Source organism: Benincasa hispida, chromosome 10 (assembly GCF_027475165.1).
Source record: "Benincasa hispida cultivar pf3 chromosome 10, pf3_genome.v1.1, whole genome shotgun sequence".
Lineage (NCBI taxonomy): Eukaryota > Viridiplantae > Streptophyta > Magnoliopsida > Cucurbitales > Cucurbitaceae > Benincasa > Benincasa hispida.
Window position 1 is genome coordinate 35,019,825 of NC_143487.1, and position 6,696 is coordinate 35,026,520.

At 37.2% G+C, this 6,696-nt stretch overlaps 1 long non-coding RNA gene across 1 annotated transcript; it reads left to right on the top strand.

Moving 5' to 3' along the window:
- Window positions 1–317: 317 nt before the first annotated feature.
- Window positions 318–2,521, top strand: LOC150033307 (uncharacterized). The gene is made up of 2 exons (XR_016523642.1): window positions 318–900; window positions 2,276–2,521. It is a non-coding gene; the product is annotated as an uncharacterized LOC150033307 (long non-coding RNA).
- The last annotated feature ends 4,175 nt before the right edge of the window (window positions 2,522–6,696 follow it).

Here is a 6,696-nt window from a genome sequence, read left to right on the forward strand (position 1 = left end):
TCAAAAGCAAATGTTGAAGGTCAAACTTTCTTTGATGTGAAGAAACTTAGCCTTTTAAAGGCTGAAGTTCGAGTGGCAGTAGACGTTGGACATAATGTAAACCAAAAGTTTATGGTAGTGTAATTTTAGTAATTTTTATTATTTGAGGGTGTTTTTGGAATTTTGGACGTTTAAGTATAATTGTTGAAGTTTAATTATGGTGGAAATTGGGCTTTTCATGTCACATAATTCAATTTGAAAATTAAGGAATTAATTTCATTTTGGGAAAGAAAAGAATTTAATAGAATAAGTGGAATAGGAAAAGAATAAAATGAAATAAATATATTTTATTTTATTTTATTTTTATATTTTCTTTTCCTTTAATTTTTTTTTCTCTCTTTCCCTTTCCTTTCACTTCACCCTCACGCCGCCCAAGCCCCCCCTGAAATTTTTCTTCCTTTCCGTCGATTGGACCCGGACCCTTCGTTCGTCGCTCGATCTATCAACCGCCGCCAGCAGTTAGCGCCTCCAGCCAGACGCCGCTACTCCCCTCTCCCTCACCCAGCTGTGTCGAGCCTCAGAAACCAGCCGCGCAACTTCAGCTGTCTGCCAGATCAGACGCTCGCCGTTCAGATCTGAGACGCGTCCAGCCAGTCGTTGAGCCGTTCGGATCTGAAACGCGTCCAGCCAGTCACTGATTATCGACCCATGCTCACTGAGAACCACCGCTCTTCAGTCCGCACCGCCCAGATCATAAGTCGCGCGCCGCCCAGCCTTGTCCACACTCGTAGCCGCGCATCGCCCAACCTCGACCCACGTATCGCTCATCTGTCCAGCTTGTAGACCCACGCGCCGTAGTTGCTGCCGTCGCGGGTCTATCGTGCGGGTTTTCTTTCGCCACTGCTATTGTCGGATTCTTGAGTAAGTTAATGGGTATTTTTATGGGTTTTCTTAAAGTAGCTTGAATGGCTATCAAGTTTTGACATAAATTTATGGTTACCCACTAAGATGTTGGTCTAATTTGATTAACCCATAATGTCGGGATTTTAGATTCAAGATTTCGGAGGATTTTGAGGTGGCCCATCAAGTTTGAAGGTTAAAACCAATTTCGGTGGAAAATTTGTTAAGGTTGGTAAGTCTTTGTGAGTTTTGAAAATTTACCTTGGACCAAGCCACGATTTCATTAAAGTTCAAACTAGAGACCGTGAGTAAATTGGTTAATTGGAAAGGACTCGAGGGATTAATTTAAATATTAGATTTATTATAGGTGTCGCTTCAAGGTTTTGCTTGGTAAGGAGGGGATAAGCTTGCTTGAACTAATTTGGATTTACTTTGAGCTTAGTAATCTTACTACTGAAACTGCCCTAGGCCAGACAATGATAATTATGGCCCTAGTGCCAGACAATGATAATTATGATTTACAGAGGATCAGTAGTTAACATGATATTCATGTATGCCTTCATTGACTAGGGTTTGAAAGGACTAGAGTCAGTATTATTAATTATGGTTACTGAGGATATATTGATGGTTTGATGTTTATGTATGCCTTGCTGGCATGAGAATTTAAAAGACTAGATGCGCATAAAGACGTTTGAATGCTAGGATGATTGAGTATATTATTATTCTTGAAGATCCTACTGAATTTGAGGATGATGAGATGTATATATATGTTATGGGACTAGGCTGATGAGATATATATATATGTTATAGAACCATGTTGTGATACTTGTGAGGTTGAGATTGTGATAGTGTCCTCACTGATCAGTTAGATATCCACTAGATGTTGTGTTTCCTTCGGAAATCACTAGAGGTGGTGTTATCCTTTAGGATTCACCAGAGGTTGTGTTTCTTTCGGGATTCACTAGAGGTGGTGTTATCCTTCGGGATTTATCAGAGATTGTGTTTCCTTCGAGATTCACCCTAGAGGTTATATTTCCTTCGGTATTCACCAGAGGTTGTGTTTCCTTCAATATTCACCAGAGGTTGTGTTTCCTTGGGGATTCATCAGAGGTTGTGTTTCCTTCGGTATTCACCAGAGGTTGTGTTTTCTTCAGGATTCACTAGAGGTGATGGTTTCCTTCGGGATCCACCAGAGATTGTGTTTCCCTCGGGCATACTTAACTATAGTAGGATAAAAATCAGTTTTTCATGTATGTATGTGTCCCATGAGGACTAGAGAAGTTTATATGTTCCACCAGAGGTAGGCATCTAGAGGACATAGATGTCTAGCCTGACCCTAGTAGTAGGTTACTTACTGAGTATTTTGTACTCATCCTTTCTAATGTTTTTGTTTCAGGTAAAGGTAGAGATGCACTGGCGATTCACAAGCGGAATCCATGATCGGAGCCACTGAGACTAGTTTTATGCTTCTGCTCACGATATTTAGATTTCTTTTCATGTTTTCAACTTTCAATTTTGATATTTGAAACTTACTATTAAGATTTGTTTTCAGACCTATTTATTATCACTTATGATTTATGGGTACTCTATCGTTTGTTTTTAATATTTGAATTTTTAATGAAGATCTTTTGAATTTACCTTATTTATTTAGCATTTATTTCACTATAAAAGGGTGTCGTTTTAAGTTTCATGCATGCATGTGTTTAGTAACGGTCTAACTTAAGTCTTAGGAGGGTCGGGTCATTACACGTTGGACATTGGTTTTCTTATTTCGTTGTGACCATGCTCAATCTTTGGAAGACTGAAGATCAAGTAGTTGAAGGCTTGACACTATTGAAGACAGAAGCTCTTTGCTCGGTTTCTTTTGAATCATCGACTTCTTCGACAGTTATATGATTATTGTCGACTTTCGCTATGCTGACAACGTAACATGCAATAATTTTTTATACTTTCTTTAGATGATTATCGAGGAAGCTTCTTAGGAGAAATTCTACTAATGTTACCGGTCGTCGAAGTTGAAGGAAGTCCTTGTCTTCTTCCTTGGCAGGCTTAGGCTTCCATGCCTTCTTTTTTCCTTTCTTTTTTTTGAGTTTTGCTTCCTCGTTTGTAATTTTGACGGAAATGCGACTTCTTTTGGGTGGAACTTGACTTTCCTTTATTTCGTCGAATCATAAGGATCCACCCTTCGTTGTCATCTTCAATAGGATCATCTTTGCTTTGGAATTCTGTTGTTAGAATCTTTTGTTGGAACTGAACGACTATAGGCTCAAAAGTCCCAAACTAGTTGAATGATCAAAGCCTTTTTCGGTGTCATTTAATTCCCGAAAAGGGCCCCAAAACAAAAGAAGACTTATAATACACCGAATTACTCTATTACAACAACAACATAGCAACAGTTGAAAGTGTGGTGTCAAACCACATGGAGACCAATAATTAAATCTCTCATAAGCTAAATTTGACTATGAAAGCAGTAAAAACTAGATTCTAGTTTTTTTGAAAAAATTGAAAACATGTAGGAAATTAAAATGCAAAGAGTAAACGTAATTTAGGAATGGAGTCCATCTAATTTCTAGAGCAAGAGGGAGAATTTCTGTACAATTTCTATCATGGAACTCGATAAATAAACAAACGTTCGATTCTATGCATGCACAACTACTAAATTGATACGATTTAACTAGTCTTTAGAAAGGTCGAAAACTAATTAAATCAAAAGCAATCAAACGTCCTTATTATCAATTAAGATCATAAAGCCAATACCCTAATTGAACTATATGCTCTTAATTCGACTGGGTTCTCAACGATCATATAGAATTAAAATCATATGCATTAAGAATGAGGATTCAATTGTGTGATTAACTGACCGAATAGTCTTATTCAATTAACCAACGTATTCTTCAAATCTAGATTAAACATGCATTACCAAGATTCAAGATTAGCCTATATATCTAAGCATTCACATTAAATCTTTTGCTACTGGGGTGATTTCAGGCACAAATGAACACAAAGGAAATGCTGAGGTTCGAAATCAACTAGCTAAGACGTGCGATTATGATAGGTTTATCACTCCAACACATAAATGAAAATCTAAATTATAACAAGATTCAAAGAAAGCATGGAATTGAAGAACGTAAAATTCAATCAAAGAAATCTTAAGATAATTACATTGAAACTCTTACTCAAAGAAATTACATGGAATCACCTCTTCATTCATAAAAAAATCAAGAAAATCATCCAATATGGCAATTACAACCCATAATTAAATAGAAATCTAACCTATAGATACTGAAAATACAAAGGGAAATGAAGAAAACCATGCCTCTCCTCGACCTCCATGAATTTCAGCATTCCTTTTAACCTAAAAATCGAAGAAAGTATATATAGAATTAGTCGTAGCGTTGCAGTGCTAAGGAGAGTGTTGCAATGCTCTCATCGATTCAACCCTCCAGCATTGGGTATATGTTGCAACGGTGTTGTGACTCTCTCTTACGACAGGCGTGCACGCGCGGACGCTTGGTATTCTGTTAATCGTCATAACATTGCAACGCTAAGGGTAGCGTTGTGACGCTACCCTGCATCCTCAGCTTCTGCCATTGAGTATTGCACGGGTGTTGGACCTATGCATGCATGAGCGTTGCAATGCTCTAACAGGGGCAGTTTGGTCATTTCCATTCTTTTGAAGCACGGATGCTCAAATCACCTCTAAATTGCTTCAAATTAACCCCGTTTCTCACCAAATAGTTAATTCTACCTCTTGGTTTCTCAGTACCTACAAAATAGAACAATTAACACATAAAATCCATAAATGAGCATAAATTAAGCTAGGAATAATAGCTCTTTTTAAGAGCTATTAAACACCCTCAACTTAATTCTTGCTCGTCCTAAGCAAGGTAGAAGCATACAGTCAAATCAATATCATTAAAAAACATGCTTGCTCAACTTGCCAAAATTGTTACTCTCGTCTAAATAGTTAATTAGAATAAAATTTTCAATCAAGAACGAAATTCGATTACCATCAATTAATGAAGCACATTTTTAAGAATATTTATAAATCTATTCATGCATGTGAGAGCCTAGAGCCTTGCTAGTAAGCTTGCTCAACCCGAAAAAGTGTTATAAGGTCTTCAATTCGTTTTCCCCTACTCTGGCTTGGCCTTAGACATTCCAAACTTACATAAAAGATGGCAACACTAAGACAAGGGTGCCTAAATTCATGCACATAAAACATAAAAGACATTTGTTTTACCTAAAGGGATAGCTTTCACACTCAACTGTCGGGAACCTATCCACTCTTTTCTCGTAGGGCTTTAACTAGACACGATGGAGGTAGTTCTTTTCACCTCTATCCATACATACTCACACTATGTTTTTGCAGGCAAGCTAGTAATTGCCTCATTTATTTATTTTTCTTAGCAACTAATTTGCTTTTTTTTTTTTTAATTAACACACTAGGCCCTATTTTATCCACTTTGTCTAATTTTGCTCTAAAACAAGTAAGGTTACTCCTGAGTCAAAGGTGGACCTTTCGGGGTGACAACATAAATACAAACTAGATAACTAAATTCTAAGCATGCAAGACTTTAAATTTGCAAGAGCAATGATTTAAAGATGCATGAAAAACGAGAAAATTTTTTAAACTGGGCTAAAACATATGATCATGCACTTCTAACGTTATTTCATGTAAATTTTATCACAGAAAGAGTGCGTCATAAACTATCATCATAACAACCAAAAAACAGGGCAGACAAGACAATTAAGCACACAACATTGTTCGAGCACAACGCTCAAGGACCCCAATATCATTCAAAAACATGCTTGCTCAACTTGCCAAAGTTGTTACTCTCATCTCAATAGTCAATTAGAATAAAACAGTCAAACCAATATCATTAAAAAAACATGCTTGCTCAACTTCCCAAAGTTGTTACCCTCGTCCCAATAGTCAATTAGAATAAAATTTTCGATCAAGAACGTAATACGATTACCATCAATCAATGAAGCACATTTTTAAGAATATTTATAAATCTATTCATGCATGAGAGAGTCTAGAGCCTTGCTAGTTAAGCTTGCTCAACCTGAAAAAGTTTTATAAGGTCCTCAATTCATTTTTCCCTACTCTGGCTCGGCCTTGGATATACCAAACTTACAAAAAAAGATGGCAACACTAAGACAAGGGTACCTAAACTCATGCACATAAAAGACATTTGTTTTACCTAAAGGGCTAGCTTTCACACTCAACCGTCAGGAACCTCTGCACTCTTTTCTCGCGGGGCTCTATCTAGACACGGTGGAGGTAGCTCTTTTCACCTCTATCCATGCGTACTCACACACTATGTTTTTGCAGGCAAGCTAGTAATTGCCTCATTTATTTTTTATTTATTTTTCTTAGCAACTAATGTGCTTTTTTTTATTAACACATGATAACGGGCAGAAATGCACGTTATTACAATGCTAAGTTATTAAACAATGAAGGTTTGCATTGATAAAATATATAAAATTGCATCCAAAAAGCATTAAGTTCATAATATTGCGGTCGCATGCGTCTATCACATGAAAACAGTTAACTTATTATTTTTGTGCAAAATATGCGTTGATGCAAGGTGGAAAATGCGATCATAAGAAATCAACAGTCGAGTGCAGCGTTACCGCAAGTCTTTGCGGTGATTTGCGCTCACAAATATATGCTCAACAAGGATTGCCGCATAGAGCTGGTGCAACTTGGTAGGAACATTTTGGTGAAAAACATAATAAATCACGATGGGACAGAAAGCTGATGACAGTCGAGTCCGAATTAAGTTGACAAGCCGCTAACGAACCACTGTA